The sequence below is a fragment of the Trachurus trachurus genome (assembly GCF_905171665.1).
Source record: "Trachurus trachurus genome assembly, chromosome: 21".
NCBI classification, from domain to species: Eukaryota; Metazoa; Chordata; class Actinopteri; order Carangiformes; family Carangidae; genus Trachurus; species Trachurus trachurus.
In genome coordinates, this window is record NC_139899.1 from 18,500,685 (window position 1) to 18,518,600 (window position 17,916).

Below are 17,916 nucleotides of genomic sequence, written 5' to 3' on the forward strand. Positions count from 1 at the left end.
TCACAAATGCACACGCTCACACACTCTGCTGTTGGCAGTCACAGGGTTTTATTTCTCCACTCATCCTTTGTGTGTGTGTGGAAAGGCAGTAAAGTTTGAGATCGTCCAGTCAGCAGCTACTGTAGAGCAGCAGCCTCTACATTACACAAGGAACTGAAAGCTCCTCTCATCCCTTCACCCCCGCTCATCATCTGTTTCCAGCGCTTGTGGTAAAAAAAAAAAAAAAAAAAAAAAAAAGAGGAAAAAAAAGGAGAGTAAAAAAAAAAAAAAAAATAAAGGCAAGGCCAAGAAATGGGATGCAATTTTAAAATGAATTAGGCCGTGAATAATTTTCAGGATGTCAAAATGTATTGGGGTGAAGGCGTTTATGTAATTGGAGCACTTGGTTCACTGGTATACAGCTTAAGAGAGGAAATTCTTTATTAGGACTGGAATGCACCGCACGCGCATGCATCCCATAATGAACACACACACACACATTCACATTAACGTGTTTACTTTGTGCATGTGTGTGTCTGCGTGTGCACACCTACACCAACACCTGAGTGATGTGGCTGAGGTACTCGGCTGTGTTGACCTCATTTACATGTCCTCATGAGGTGGTGTACTGTAAAGAAGAAGAGAGGAGACGGAAGGAGAGAAATGGGGGAGGAGAGGTAAGGAGAGAGGAGAGGGGACGAAAGAAACGAGGGGATGAGAGGAGAAGTGAGAAGAGGGGAGAGGGAGAGGGAGGAAAAGCAAAGGAAAGAAAGAAGAGGGAAGACGACGAAGAGAGGAGAGGACCAGGGAAGGAAAAGATAAGGTACAGTTATGAACGAGAGATGAAGAAAGGAGAGGAAAAAGAGAAGGAAAGGAGAAGAGATGAGAGGTAAGAGGAAGAAAGGTTGATGTGAATAGGTGATGATGGGAAGAAAAGGAGCTGGGCGCGTTAGCTAAAAACGAAAAACGAGGAAAGGCAAAAGAAAGACGGAGGGAAAGAGGAAGAAATAAGGCAGAGAAAAAAAGAGAGAAGAGGTGAAATGAAGAAAAGGTATGAACAGAGGGGAAGGAAATGCTAAAGGATGAGGGAGTGAAGGATGGAGAAATAAGGCAGAGAAAGGAGAGGAGGAGAGAAGGTATAAACGGAGGGAAGGAAACGCTTAAGGAAGAGGGAGGGAAGAATGAGGAAACAAGGCAGGGGAAGAGGAAGCGAAGGAGGGCGTTTGGGGAGGAGAAAAAGATGGGGTGCAAAAGGGTAGATGAAAGAGAGGGAAAGTTGAAAGGTAAAAGGGGCGGAGAAATGGATGAAAACTGTGGCGAAGCGAGGCAGGGATGGAGAGAGAGGGAGGGAGGGAGGGAGACTGATGGAAGAAGGGAGGGATGGAGGGAGGGAGGGAGCGAAGGGAAAGGGAGGAGGGTTGATCTCTGGGGTTTGAAGCACATTAGTATTCATGGGGAAGAGGAGGCCACAGACAGCAGAGAAACAGAGGGACCAGACTGAGAGCAGCACACCATCAACACACACACACACACATATACTGGCACTGCGCGTAAGCAACGGCTCACACATCTCTCTGCATACATGCCCACACACACACACATTGTGGATTCAGATGCTGACACACACACACACACACACACACACACACACACACACACACACACACACACACACACACACACACACACACACACACACACACACACACACACACACACACACACACACACAAAGCACGAGACAATTGCGCACCATCTTGTCTAATATCTCCGGGTTGCTCGCATTAATGTGCGAACAGGCCCCCAAAATCCTCCCTGGAGATGGTTTAGTGGTTGAGGCCTCTGAAACCGCACGCACCCCTGCTGGCCTCGGATCGAATCCCGCTTCTGAAGCGTCTCTCCTGTGTTTTCACCGCTTCACAAACCCTTTCCCTCCCCTCCCACCTACTCTTGTCAATAAAAGAAGAACATACTGGAGGGCTGGAGATGACGCCCGCCTTGCTTTGGCTTTTTCCTTTTTAAAAAAGAAGACCTTAAGCTACCGGGTTGTACCTATACAGACGCGGGGAGGAGCGAGCGGTGGAGTGCAGGTGACTCATTTCGCTGTGGGAGAGGAGAGGAGAGGAGAGGAGGGCTGGGCTGAGCTGAGCTCTGGGGAGAGGGTGGAAGACAGAAAAGATTCCTATCGTGTTGGAGGCCACTCGCAAAAAACACCACTGACGGTGGCAGGAGGAGAGCAGAGAGAGAGAGAGAGGAGGAGGAGGAAGGTGGAGGGAGAAGTGGCAACACTCTCCGGGTGTTCTATTCTTAGTGTCTCTTTCCTCAGACTTTGGGTGAACGTGCATGTGTGTGTGTGTGTGTGTGTGTGTGTGTGTGTGTGTGTGAGAGAGAGCATGTGTGGGCGGGCAGGTGGTGTACAGCTGACAGTTGATTTGCTGTGACACCAGACACACTGGCTGCCTTGGACTCCCGTGGCCTAGATATCAGAGTCTCCTGGAACCCCCTCACACTCGATTTCACACACACACACACACACACACACACACACACACACACACACACACACACACACACACACACACACACACACACACACACACACACACACACACACACACACACACACACACACACACACACACACACACACACAAACACAAACACACACACTTAATCAAATACACACGCTCATCTGTGTCACTATCTTTTCTTTCCTTTCCCTCTTTCTCTTAGACCTACATATCATTTTCTGATTGGCAAGCAGGTGGTCTCCTGAATGTTCTTAAGGGAAAGAAAGAAAGAAAGAAAAAAACAACTTTGCCCGGTTTAGATAACACCAACAGCAAAGCAGCAGGCGAGAGGAGCCGGAGAAATAAAGAAAAAGGGAGCTGGGGAAAAAAAGCAGAAGCAGAGAAATAGTGATGAGAGAGATAAATAGAGAGAAACAAGAAGGGAGGACTGATAGAGTGCAGGAAGCTGATGGAGAGAGATGGAGTGAGAGGGAAGAAAAGAGTGAGATCCCATCATGTAAACAGTCTGAAGCACCGCATAGAGATGGAGGAGGCTGTTGCCATGGCGGCAGAGGCTGCATCCTTTTGTTAAAGATGTCACTCAGGGGGAATCAGGGCTAATGAGGAAGGACTTTGCGCCTGCGTGTGCTCGCATCGCGCGCACGGGTGTTTAGTCAATGTGTATCTGAGCAACGCGGTCTGCTGGTATTCAGGAGTGTTGGTGCTTTAATGGTTTTCACTTCAGGAAATAAAAAAAAGAAAAAGAAAGAGGGGAAAGGATGACAGTGGAAGATGGAGCTTGAGAGCGGGAGAATGAGCGGGGAATTAAAAATAGAGGAGAGCTGAAGTCAAGCAGGGGTTACGCAGTCCATATAGAGAAATGTCATTGGCGAGGCAGTGAACTACAGATGAATGAGTGTGTGTGTGTGTGTGTGTGTGTGTGTGTGTGTGTGTGTGAATGAACTCCACTGAGACTTGAGCGAGTGATGGTGCGCGTGTGGTTTTGGTGTGGCGCTGTGCTGCGTAGGTGGTTTGTTTTCTGTGTGCTCCTCATCTCGCTGCAAATTAGTGAAGAATCAAAGGGAAACAGGTTTCATTTAATCCCACCCTCTCCGTCTCCCTCTCTTTCTCTCCCTCACTCCTCTCTCGTCTCTCTGTCCTCGGCAAACAGCCTTGAGCCTCCCACAGAGTGAATGCAGACATCTGCCTGCACTTTCTCTCTCTCTCTCTCTCTCTCTCTCTCTCTCTCTCTTTCTTTCTTTCTTTCTTTCTGTCTCTCCCTCTTTTCTTTCTTACCAACACACCAACACACACACACATCCACACAGAGCATTTGTTTCGCTGTCAGCACCGTCATCAAACAGTGAGAGAGGTCTTCGCGCCATTCTTCCATTCTACTCCATTTCCCCTCCCCTCACTCGTTTTTTTTCCTCTTCTACCCCCCCCCCCCCCTCCTCTTTTTTTCCCCTTCCTGATCTTCCTCTCTTCCCCTCTCTTCCTCTTGCCTTTATAGACAGGGATAAATAATTTGATCTGGAGGGTTTTGAAATTCCACCACTCTGAGAGGCGTGACGTTAATCTTTTATTATCTGCTCTCTCATTCTTCCTCTCCCTTTCTACTCCATTCCTTTTTCCTCCTTATCTCCCTAACAGACCCTCCCTCCCCTTCTCTTGCCGTCCCCCCCACCACCACCCTCACACCCCCACCCCCCCACCCCCCATCCAGCCCCGTCCTTGCAGTATTCTAATGATTCATATTTCACATCCACTGCCTTTTCATTTAGCCTGTCTACACCGCTTCAGGGACAGCTACTCACGATCTTAATTGACTGAGGAGATAGACGGGCTGGGTAGGTGGCAGAGGCAGAGCCACCATCCAACCCCCAACACCCCCCACCCCACCCCACCCCCCACACACACACTTCTTCCACCATGTGTACACAAACAAATGTATGTACGTGTGAGGATTGAAACGGAGAGAGAGACGTGCACATTCTCTCCTGCCAGCATTATCACATTTGAATAAAAAAAACAACACACACACACACACACATCAATGCGCGGGCACGGGGCATGCAGATTTGCACAGTGTGGTAATTAAGCTGTCGATTTTTCTTGGGGTCAAGGGAGTGACGCAGGAGAGCAGGAGAAGAAATGATGATGTGAAGGAAAGGATGCTCAGTTAAGGAGAAATGACTCCCTCCCTTTCTCACCTCTCTCTCTCTCCATCTCTGCCTCTCTCCTCCTCTGTCTGTCTCTGTATCCCCCCCACCACCAACACCACCCACCACCTCTCAATGCACCCTCCCACAACCCATCTCTCTGTCTGTCTGTGCCTGTCTTTGATCTCAGCCTCTGTCCCACACTGCATATTAAGATGCCCGGGCCCCTGTTTGGTATTCTGAGGCGGGCACTTGGATGCCAGTCTCCATATCCTCTCCTCGCTTCTCTCTGAAAGAGAGCAAAAACCCCTCTGTCTGTCTCAAGATGCTTATCCCGCTAAATGGGTCTGAAATAGCTGGAGAACAGGGCGGGGGAGCGGTGGTGGCGGCAGGAGGAGAAGGAGAGAGAGAGAGAGAGAGAGAGAGAGAGAGATGCATGGAGGGGGAGAGGGCGGTAGGGGGAAGTATTAGACACACCACAGACGGGTGTTGGGAGGGGAGGGGAGGGAAGAGGAGGTGGGGAAGGCAAGGAAAGCGGGGTAAGAGAGGCAGAGTGATGGGGCTGATTTTTTTTTTTTTTTTTTAGCTGAGAGGATAATTAAACGCTATTATCACAATGGGCCAGTAATACAGCCGGCTTGTACATAGAGAAGCCAGCCCTCCCATGTTTGCCTCACTAAAAGGAGGGAGGAAGGAATGACAGAGGAGGAGGAGGGGGTGGAGGAGGAGGAGGAGGAGGAGGAGGAGAGGGAAGCACAGATTAATAGGCGGAGAGGAAGAGCAAGAGAAACAGAGAGAGATGGAGGGGGAGAGAGAGGGAGAGATGGCGAAACAAGGCAAACAGAATTAGAACGGGAGAGCGAGTGGGAGAGTTTCGTGGTGGGGTGAGACGCTCAGTGTTTGGGATTAGCATGACTCCCTCACCCACTCTCTCTCTCTCTCTCTCTCCATATATCCCCTTCTTTCTTTTTCTCCCTCTCCTTCCATAAGCCCTGGGGATGGCACAGCTTTAGTTAAACTGCTCTATTAAACGGCGCCTGCTGAGAAAATCAAATTATAACTTCCTTTAATCAGCGAGTATCAGTGGCCCACACAGGAGCAGCCAGCTCTGACAGCACAGAGAGAGAGAGAGAGAGAGAGAGAGAGAGGGAAGGAGACTGTGACTGTGAGACCTGAGGGAGGCCGATATGAACCTGTCTCCCGTCTGCTTTGGTTCCCATGGCAACAAGATAGAGTGAGGGTGAATATGGGTTGTGGAATGTCTGCATCTATCGTTTCCTCTCGGTAAGCATTCATACACAAAGATAGGAGAGAGAGAGAGAGAGAGAGAGAGAGAGAGAGGGGGGAAGAGAATACACTCACTGAGTCAGTGTGTTGCTTCTGCTTGGAAGTATACACACATTCGCCGCTATTGTCGTCTACATCTGCCATCCACCTGCTGTGAAACCCAAACACTTGGTGGAAAGTAACTAAGTACATTTACTCAAATACCACACAGAAGCACCATTTTGACCTATGTGACTTCTCCTATCTTAGTGCACTCTTTTTTCCCTTTTTTTTTTACACCACATTTTAAATCGTCAAATTTAGATGTTACAATAAAAGAAACAGGTAAGATAATCAATGACAAACCATGGTTTCCAGCTGTTTACTTGGAGCCTCCTACCCCCTGTTGTGTCTAACTCTTTCTCAAAATTACCTTCATATAATAATAAGTGACAAACTGATTTCCTGCTGACAAATGTAATCACTGCCTCCATGTACACGCTCACAGGCAACCTTTTGTGTTTGAGTAAAATGAAGCGCTATACTTTTGATCTGCTCCAGAGTCACAGGGAGGTTAGTTGGGGTGGACGGAGGGCGAGTTAAAAAAGCATGGGGGCTGTAACGCCAGAGATCCAGGACTTACATCCCAAGTCCCATCTGTGGTCTGGCTTAGGCAATAAAAGCACTTTGGTTGAGGCTGGAGAAATATTGTGGTTTTGGTTTAATGTTAACTGTGTTGTGTCTTATGATTCAAGTCACTGTGGAGTTTTTCCTGCACTGAACCAAACCGTCATTTTTCCCTATAACCATAAAGCAGCGAGTACCCAAACACCTAAGCCTAACCACACCTCCTGCTCTCAGTTACATTTTATATTTCCCTTCATTAAGAACAGGCTTTTTTGCCTTTAATGGACAGCACAGTAGAGAGAGAGACAGGGAAAGGGGAGGCAGAGAGACGGGAAATGACATGCAGGAAAGGGCCGCTCGATGCGGGATTCGAACCGGGGCCTCCTGCAGTGAGGACCGTAGCCTCAAAACATGGGGCGCCTGCTCAACCAATTGAGTCAAATGACGCCACTTAAGAATACTTTTTGATTATACAAATAGAGATGTTGCATTTCAGGTTTCAGTCTAGGTATATGAGCCAGGGGCGTCACTAGGTTTTAAGGACAGGGGGGGCTTAGCCCCCAGGAGATGCACAGGACGTGAGTGAACGTAACGCGCAAGCACAAAATTTCACAAACTGCTACAAAGACTGAGAAATTGCTTTTCAACTTTTCCCCGTCATTTTGGTATGCTACATGTTAGGATTGGTGCTTGCGTGCACAGAGATTGTCTATACAGCACGCACCTCACATATATTTTTAAAAAATAAAAACCACCAAATTATTTGGGGGGGCTTAAAAATATTTTAGGGAGGCTTCATCCACCCTAAAATAGGCCTAACGACGGCACTGCTAAGAGCTATTAACAGTTCCATTAAAGAGACATTTCCCCTGTAAACTCCTCAAACTGTTTAATTAAACGAAGTGTTTGAGGCCTGGGGAGATTATATTGTAATATTTCACGAAACAGAAAATTTTTAAAAGAAATACAAATTCATGTAACAGACTTTCATTTCTTAATCATTTCAGGACCCTCAGATTTCTCCTGTCAACTTTGGTGAGGCACGACCCCCAGGTTGGGAACTACAACACATAGGTTTTTTTTTTTAATAGCCCCACTTCAAGCGGGCACAACAGTAAATTAAGCACTAATAAATGAGTCAGTGTACTTTGATGTTTTAATTCAGCTCTTAATAATTCTGTACTTGTGCTCATTCTTACCATTGGACCTCAGTTTAGTCTCTGTTATCACTGTGGGGGCCTCAGCCATACGGGCGTAATGGACTCTTGCAATCATAAATCCGTCTCGTTAGGAGGCGATCTAATCGCTCTTGCCTCTGATTAGTCATTAACAGTCCAGTTAGTGAAATGGTGAGATGCAGGTGGGTGGGCAACTGCTTAGATCTCTGGGGGTCTGCCTCGACTCGTAAATGATCGGTTAATTAACATTGTTTCGGTCCTCCGGCTTGTTTACACTCACCTGCCGAGGGGAAGAGTCAGAAAACACTGCTGCAGGGGACAGTAAACAGGAACAGGAGGGGGGAAAAGGCGACTAGGCAAGAGGGAAGAAATGAGGTGGAAGGATGTTGAAACTTAATTCACAGTATGTCAGGAATCTAACAAAGAAAGGGAGCAGGAGTGCTGGAGTAAGTGCGGAGGACAGAGAAGAATAGATTTGAAATAGAAAAGGGCCAAGTGGTAGCATCTCAGTGCATGAGCCTTCATTAGGGATCTGTGAGGCAGTGCTTGTCGCTGTTACTCATAGCAACACTGCATACCATGATAATAGGCTGACTGATGATTGGTCAGGCTGCCACACTCTGGCAAGTGACCTCACTACTGTGCGAGTGAGCTCACTGTCTCAGTATTTTGATAACCCAGTCCTGGTGTTCTTCACGGCATCGCCAACATACCTGGTAATGAACAAACACTAAAACCAGAGGCCGACACAGCTGCAGGCCAGAAAATACACAGCTCCATTACACTGACACACCACACCTCCTCGGGGGGTGGACACTGACTCTCTGTCTGTTTTGTAGTATTTTGTTAATATTCTGCATGCTCTTTTACCGTCTTTATTCATAAAACGTTGTCACGCCTACCCACCACCTCAGCCTTCCTCTCTGCGCCTACAGTGTGTCTCCCTCAGCATAAGACTGTTATCGAAGCTTTAAATAATGCAGATGGTAATATGATAAGTGAAGAGTCAATGTTGGTGTCCTGCTTAAACACACGCTCACACGTAGATGATGCATGCACGCCCACGCACGGAGGAGGCGGCAGATGAGCAAATGCATACACACACATTAAGTGAATGTAGCGCAATAAATACAATTCAGCCTCTCCAGTTGTTTTAATGTAACGTTGGGCAGAGCCTGGGTTTTTTTGTTTTGCCGTTTCCAAAGTATTCTGGGTTAGTCATGCCCGAGAGTTGCAGAGCTGGAGAGCCAGAACATCGACCTGAAGAGCTTTGCTAGTGTGCATGTCTAATGCAACCCAGTCTGGGAATACTGCCAGTCTACTGTTACTCCACCAGTGGGGTTTATCATACACACATGCACACACCCACACACTTACACACACACACATACAGATCTAGAGAGGGAGGGAGTGCATGTGTGTGTGTGTGAGAGAGAGAGAGAGAGAGAGAGACAGAGCTTTGTGGTGTGTCACTGATCTCTGCTAGCATGCACAAACATGTCCAACGTAGCCATGGCCTGCTTGTCAAAAGTCACAACTATGCAGCTCTCATCCCATGGTTGTGTGTCCCTTGTACAGTGTCATCCCACAATGCTCACTGCCGTAAAAGGCCTCTATGTAGCTGATGCTCCGCAGCCCATTTACGAAAAATGCAGAGACACTTATGGTATGTTAGCATGAAGGACAGAAAGAAAGCAAGACAGAAAGAAAGAAAGTCTCAAACAGGGCTCATGGAAATAGTATAAAATACAATAGAATAGAATAGAGTGCCTGTATTGTCATTATGTGTCAAAATACAACAACATTTTCTCTGTGGCTCAACATAGTTTATATCCAGTGACACAGTTACACAAACACACTTCTCCCAGACAAACATCCTCACACACATCAATACACAATCTATAGATCAAGTACACTGTAAGAAATGTCCGTAGAAATTACGGTAAAAAACTGTCAAATAGCAACAGTAAAATACCGTAAAATCAAAAATAGTATATCACTGTAGTAAATACACTGAATTACCGTAAATCAAGATACAGTAAATAACTTTAAATTTTACGGTCTTACTAAGTAGAAAATATGGAATTTTACTGTGAATGTTGTAAAAAGTTCGCAAAATTCACGGTAAAATACCATAATGTCACAAGCGTGTAATTACCGTAAAATTGACGGTATCATTCTGTCTGAATTACAGATTTTGCTGGTGTTTACGTTTAAATTTACGGTACACAACCATTAAATCATACCATCATTTCTATAGAAAGTAGAATGTTAAAAAGTATGGTATCAGGACAGGCTGTGGTCACGTGGGCATTGTTCGGGTCGATGTGAAGCACTTAATGCAATAGAAAAACTACATGTTGTCAAAACAGAATTAAGATAAGATTAAGATACTAGTCAAAATAACATGTAATAGCCTATATGTAACATATATTTCAGAATAAATGTGCAAAAGAGTTTAGACATAAATATATATTTTTTTTAAAATACAAACATCTCTATTGTACAAACATGTAGTCTCCATAACATACCTACACACAGTAAAAAAAAAAAGAAAGAAAAAAGGAAAAAAAGAAGAAGCTTGAGCATAGACTGTAAAAAGCTTGAGTCAGCTCTGGCTTGGGTGACCTACAGGTGACCCAGCAGTAACCATAGTAACCCATTTGTTGGGTCAACGGTTGGTTTGCTGCGCGCCACCAAGATCCGTTATTTTTGGCCGGAGCGCCGTTACAACCTGGTTACAACCAAGCTGCTCTGTTGTCAGCCAAAGACGACACAAGTAAAGTGGATTAATTTTATTTTTGATGGAAATGCCCCAGCTTCAGTCTGCAAAAAAGTCTGACTGCTTCAGCAACGAGTGTCGGTGGATCGGACTGGACTTTCTCAGGTTGGATCGATACCAACTGTCCGTGGAAAAGCTACAGATGAACTGTAAGTATTTAAAAATGAGCATGGTTTGTGTTACTTTGGCCGTTTAGCACATGAGCTAGGCTAACGCTAACGATGGCTAGGCTAACGCTAACGACCGTTATGCTAATACAGATAACGGTCTATTGTTATGCTAATAACGATAACGGTCGTTATGCTAACGCTAACGGTGGATCGTTAAGCTAATAACGCTGACTACGAGAGTAACCAGAGTTTTTGTGTTTTCTAATCAGAGTAAAGTATGTGGAAGCTAGCACATGGAGATAGACGGTCTGAAGAGGAGCCTTGCTCTCATGGAGGTGCAGAAGTTCCTAAGGGAGGCCAACATCATTACTGTTAAGGTAAAGTTATGTGTTACTGTGTTTGTGTGGAAGAGGGAAAATACACCGGCCTAAAACTGCCTTGTTCAGATATCCATGTAGCTACTTCTGTCCATTATCATTATTACTGAAGTGTTACATGAGTTCATTTTGTGTTCAACATATACTATATTTGTACAGAACCATCCCATCCTTAGTTGTACACATTTTTAACACTACAAAATCATTTTACCTTCTCCTCAGCATGGTGCAGCTGGAGAATGCAAGGCAGCCTACTTTGCAGGAATGTGGCATGGCCAGTACATCTTCAGCGTTATCAACACTCAGCTTCAGTGAGTACATTTAAATTGATAGGCTTCTGAACTGGTGCTGCCATTAGCCTAAATGTTTTTGTTTCTTCATACCTGTCAAATATTTACATGGCCACATCAATAATTATGTCTCCCATTTATGTCTACTACCCTATTATCTGGAGTTCCTTAAGGATAAATCCTCGGAACTATCCTTAAAAAAAAACATCAAAATCACTGATTTAATGTCAAATCCAAAGGATTGTGTGTTTTCAGCTGTAGCCTCCACAGTTTCTCCCTCTCAATCTATTAGATCTGCTAAATCTGTTAACTGTTTTAAGCGCCTCCTGAAATCATATTTATTGGTTGGCCTTTCTATTAGATTTTTTAAACCTACTCTTCATTCACCATTTTTTTTTTCTGTTCCAACTTCTTTTATTAATGTTTTGTTTGTTGTTGTTGTTGCTGCAGGAAGCACTTTGCAACAGTGTGCTATATAATAATAATTATCATTATCATTAACAATGTTTTCTTTGTTGTCTTTCTTTGTCTGGTTGCAGAGAGGTTCATGCCAGTCCACAGTAAACACCTGATTGAAGACTGCTGGTGAATTTTCAAGCAGGAATGATGACAACACCTGCCCAAAGTTTCTTCAACATTGTACCATGTCTGTATGAGACTCTGTCCCACCTGTCTTCAGTCAAGTCTGGACCCAATGACTCAAACACCAGTCTTGTCAAGGCTAATTAGAGGTAAGCAATGGTTTATGTCAGTGTAGCAAATGAGTAGATGCAAGCACAACTCAAACTTCACTCAATCGATCTCCCACAAATGCACGGTGCCAACAGCTTCATACAAACATACAGTAGAAAAAAAATCAGTATTACGGACAGGATTCAGGATTTTGGCTGCAATTCGACAAGGGTGAAACAAATACTGATGATCATTTAGTCCTGAAAAGTGACAGTTTCTACCTTTTACACTAATACAATAAAATAAATGAAATACTCCTGATGACCTGCAAAACTATATTCCAGAGTGCTGGTTTCATTCTATGTATAGCTCATTGGAGCTCAGTTTAACAACAGAAGGCTGAATTTATCTCTGTAGGCACCATGCTCAGGCACTGCATCAATCTAACCTTTGCTTTGTTTCTGTTTTCTTGCTGCAGAGAGGATCATGCCAGTCTACAGTGGACACCAAATGGACAATATATGAGTCTTCAAGCAGAACTGGTGACTGCTGGATGCTTTAAGTTCCAGTTTCTTGAACACCATGTATATGTTAAGAGCCCTCTTCAGCCAAGTCTGGACTCAGTGACTCATTAGTGTTGATCAACACAGGGCAAGTGGCTCCTTTTTTCATTATGTTTATTTCTTCTATCATGGACTATCCTTCTTCATATGTATGGACACACACTGTCTTTTCAAGATGTCAACACTGCCTTGTGAGTATACTGGACAAGTTCTGTTTTTCACAGAGAATGTGTATATGCAAAGAGAGGTTCTTAAAGTTTATCAATTATAGTCTGTACTTTGGTTTACAATGGGCTTAAAGGACAATTCCAGGCGAATTCAACTCGGGGGTGTATTTTCCTATCATTTTAGGTCTAGAAGAAGGAATCTGAAGATTTTCAGTTTAATCGCTCCCGTTTTGCAGTAGTTGCGTCTGTTCCCGCATCGCCACGGCAGCGATGAATGGGAGTGGATGTAAGTTCCGCTGTTTAGGCTGTTTCCAGCCCTCAAAGCTGCAAATTTTTCCCACAGACAGCGTCAGATGGCTACTCAAACATGCACCGAGAAGTTTATTTAAGCAAGCAAGCCGACATGTTTGTAAAACTAGATCTAATTCAAAGTCTCCCGGAGTCTCGCGCGAGACCCAGTTGCCGTGCTCGGTGTGTTCAGGTGCAGTAGGAAAGCTACAGTTTGTGTCATAAACACAGGAATATCAACTCTTTACTTGCTTCAAGTAAAAAAAAACTTCTCAGCGCATGTTTGAGTAGCCACCTGACGCTGTCTGTGGAAAAAAATGTACACTTGAAGCAAGTCAAGAGTTGGTATTCCTGTGTTTATGACACAAACGATAGCTCCAACTGCACCTGAATACACCAGCACTGCAACTTCGGGCTCACGCAAGACTCTGGGAGACTTTGAATTAGATCTAGTTTTACAAACATGTCGGCTTGCTTGAAGTAAATAAACTTCTCGGTGCATGTTTGAGTCTCCATCTTACGCTGTCTGTGGAAAAAAATTGCGGCTTTGAGGGATGGAAACAGCCTAAACAGCGGAACTTACATCCACTCCCATTCATTGCTGCCGTGGCGATGCGGGGACAGACGCAACTACTGCAAAACAGGAGCGATTAAACTGAAAATCTTAAGATTCCTTCTTTTAGACCTAAAATGATAGGAAAATACACCCCCGAGTTGAATTCGCCTGGAATTGTCCTTTAATTGGTTATTTCCTTAATAATTTACCATTTGCATTTTCTGACTGTAAAATCTACGCCAACAAACTGTAATTCCATTATGTGTTGTACCGTATTTTTTACGGTGAAATTCTGGCAACCACAGCTGCCAGTATTTTACCGTGAATTTTGCAATAAAATACCGTACTATATCTTACAGTTTTACCGTGTTTTTTCACTGATGGACTGTAATTAGGTTTACAGTATATCCGTTATTTTTAAAAGAATTTACCGTAAACAGGTTTATATTATAACTGTTATTTTTACAGCAAATTACCGTAAACAAATAACAGTTCTCTACTGTGAAATTTACGGTTGCCAAAACAGCATACCGTAATGTGTAATACATTGTGACCGTATTTTCTACGGTAAAATTCTGGCAACCACAGCTGCCAGTATTTTACCGTAAATTCTACGGAATTTTTTTTACAGTGTAGAGAGAAAAAAATCATTTAAGAAAATCTAGGAAGTGCACATTGGCTTAAAAAACTGACAATTTCTCACAATAGTACTGTGAGAGGTAATAGCCTTATTGCACATGTGACAACATCATTTCAATTAAACAGAATCATTGGACCTGTGGTAGAAACAGTTCTCAACACAATTACTGCACTTGTAACAGTTACAAACTAATTGGGTTCATACAGATGTAGATTTCTGTGGCGTCACACTGATTTCAGTGTGCAAACACAAGCGGAAACTTAATTGGAAATAATTGGTTGACTAATCAATTAGGTTAATCAACAGTTTAGCTTTTAATTTAGTCATTTTAAGCCAAAAATGCCCCAAATTCACTCATTGTAGCTACTAAAATGCCCGTATTTGCTGTTCTTCTTTGTCCTTTGTGGTTTCAGACTGAATATCCTTTGGTTTTAGTCCATTGGTCTGACTAAACAAGCCGTTTAAACGCATCATCTTTTGCTTTGGGGAATAGCGATGGACAATTTTCTGTTTTCTGAACTTGTGCTAACAAAATGATTAATCAAGGTACTTTTAAGTAATTAAAAATAATAGTTCATAACTCCAAATAATATAAATATTGGCCGCTAAAAAATGCAACCAAAACTTTTGAGCATGCCATTCGGTTCCCAATCTGCTGGTGCAATGGGCCTTTTCCAAGCACTCTCGCCATCTTGGAGACTGTGGGGGCCTGTTGCCAAGTGAAATTTACTGACAAAACTGCTCATACAAAAGCTTAACAGCTCAATAGATATAACACACTCAGGATTCTGCCTTTGTACATATAAACTGTTATGTGAACGGAAAACTGAGCTCTCACCCTCAATGCTTGCAAAAACATCTTCACTTTGAGAGCCTAAACCAGCTCTCACCAAGAGAGAAGCACGCACACACACACAGACACACACCGCACACACAATCAGGGCAACTAATAATGTGCGCAGTTAAACAGCAATTCATTCAATCCCCAGTTGTCCTGATTATACATTTGGGTTAGAATTGAAATGTATCTTGATTAAATATTGAGAGGGACCACTCTCACATTGCATGTCCTTAATGTTTCACTCTTCCTCTGAGGCTTGTGAGAGTCACTGTCTGAGCAGTGTGTACTGTGCATGTGAGTGTGCTGTAACTAAACATTATTCTCTTTATCAAGTGGCATCAATCTATTCCTGTCATTGGCTACACTGCTCATCAGTCAGTAGCAATTTCTTTACACACTGACCATGTGTGTGGAGATGAGAAAGGAAACCGGGTTTGAACGTCTCTCTCCAGCTCTTTGTTTTCATTTGTCATGATCGACTGAGTGCAACACTGTGACAGTCTTCCAGGAGGGTCTGTCTGAAGTTGTGTGTGCATGAACTAACCCTAGTGCGCTATTCATTCGTGCTGTTCACCCACTGCAACAGTGACAACTGTTGTGTGTCTTCTGAGGCTCTGAAAGGGACTTTGTAAAGTCTGAGAAAATAACTATTGATGATGTCATCAGCATTATTTTGGGTTGCGCATGACGGGTGCAGATTTACAACAGAAAGTTTCTCATGAGCCGGAAACATTGATTTCAAATGCCAAGCACAGAAAATGTGTCATATGCTGAAAACACAGAATTTGAAAAACATGGATCTGATGAAAATTGGTATTGGTTTGATTATGGGAATAATAGCATCCAGGGTTTCTGGAACTTGAATATCATAACCTTTGCTGGCATTGTTTGTACTGTTGTATATACAAATATTTATCTTATTACTTACATTGACTTTACAAAATTGCTCTAGTGCCCCTTTATTACTGTGTAGCTGAGAAAATGCTTCTTTTTTAAAAGGACCACACTGTCCAATACAGCTGCAGCAACACTGACAGTTTCATGGAGGGGAAAAAACATCTGGATGAAAAAATAACCAGCTGGCCAATTCAACAAAATGGCTATGTATCAGCAGTGACTATAGCAGTAAGTGGCAACTAACCATAATATGTATTATTTATTAACCAGCCAATGCTTTTCTTGATTTATTCATAAATGCTTTGATCTATATTTTCACAAGACACTGGATCTTTAGATCAGTAAATGATTTGTCTAACAGTCCAGAACCTAAAAAGAAAAATATAAATTATGAAATATAAAAGCTCAGTTGCCTGGTTATATAATAATTTTCCTTTTCAAAATGTAACTGCTGGACCTAGGATGTCCTTTTCTTCACCGAAAAGTCCATTCTTGGTATATGTGTATGTCTGCAGGGTTGCATAGGCCTATATAGTTTAGGTGAAGAAATGTTCTCCCTTCAGCCAACTGAACACAGCTTTCTTGTATCAAACTCAGCAGAAGAAAGGTCAAATATCCTATTAAAGTAACAATAAGCAAAACACAGTTTTGGAAGGAGGAGGACTTTGAAGTAGCCTATCCAGTTTCTCACAGAAAAGCTGGAACTTGGAACAAGTTGCATTTTGGGTTCAAAAAGTGTGTCCAGTGATGAACAGATTATCAAAATAGAAGCTCTAAACACTTGTAATGCTGTTTCAAGATAATTGGGCAGATACCACAGATGGATTATGGAAAAAAACATAGGCTCCTGGGCACAGACAGGCCAAAGGCCTCCAGTGATTCTTAGACTGAAAGTCATAAAGAGAAGTTTTTTTTGTCTCTTTATGGCAATTTGCCTCTTTCGTGGTTGTTTTCAGTCTCTCTGTGGTTGATAGTTCTCTGTCATCTCTGTCTCTCCACGTCTTTAAGTGTTCATATGTCTCTTTGTGAGTCATTTTGATAAATGAATGTCTCTTACAGTCTCTATATTTTGTGTCTCTATGTAGTCGCTGTGTGTCCCTCTGTAGTTGTTTGTGTCTCTGTGTAGGCTAGTTGTTCTGTGTCTCTATGTAGTTGTTTTGTGTCTGTGTAGTTGGTCTGTGTCTTTATGTAGGCTCGTTTTTTTTTTTTCGTCTCTTTGTGTTGTTTTGTTTTGGTAGTTGAACACTGTATGTTAGCCTGCTTTAAAAAAACATTAGTGGTATTGTCAATAGGTGAAAAATAATTTCCCTAGAGGGACAATAAAATGTCTAAAGTCTAGGTTTTAGCTCCTCTGTGGTCTATCTGCATGCATGAATTCATTTTTGTTTTGTTTTGTTGTTGTTTTTGCATCTATCTTGACTGTTGTGGCCCCTTTTCATCATTTTGTGTGTGTGTTTGTAGGCATTTTCCTTTTGTGGGAGTTTTACTGTGCGCCTTTGTGGATGTTGCACCTCTTATAGACCGTTTTGAATCCTTTTAAGATCATTCAGTGTTGTAGTAAGCTCTGTGACTATGTCATTCATGAAATGTCAACACTCACTTCTCACAGACGCCGTGGCCCGGGGGCCCCAGTGACCCCCTCAGACCCCTGGGTAACAGGCCTCTGTGCCCGGTAGTATTAGGCCGGTTCGGTGGTCCATCCGTGGCAGGTGCCGATGTAGCTAGCCTATATCCTGTGAGAGAACTTGCACAAGTTTGATGCTGTAGCTACTACTCCCACGTTCTTTCACGCGGGGAAGTTCGCTGTCACCAAAATAAAGGTGGGTGGATTTTGAAGCACGGCTGAGATGTGTTTTTTTAAATATAATATTCTGTGTTTACCGTGTGACACGGAGGAGGACAGCGGTGTCTCTCGGGTCGGTTGTCCGACAGTAACGTTCTCACTGGCACACAGACCTGACCTAGAATTGCTACTTAGAATTCGGGCTAAACCATCGCGCAGAAAGGGAGG

At 43.5% G+C, this 17,916-nt stretch overlaps 1 long non-coding RNA gene across 1 annotated transcript; it reads left to right on the top strand.

Annotated features, from left to right (window-relative positions):
* The first annotated feature begins 10,852 nt into the window (after positions 1-10,852).
* On the top strand, positions 10,853-12,939 carry LOC311004479. The gene is made up of 4 exons (XR_014596308.1): positions 10,853-10,991; positions 11,214-11,302; positions 11,821-12,012; positions 12,432-12,939. It is a non-coding gene; the product is annotated as an uncharacterized lncRNA (long non-coding RNA).
* The last annotated feature ends 4,977 nt before the right edge of the window (positions 12,940-17,916 follow it).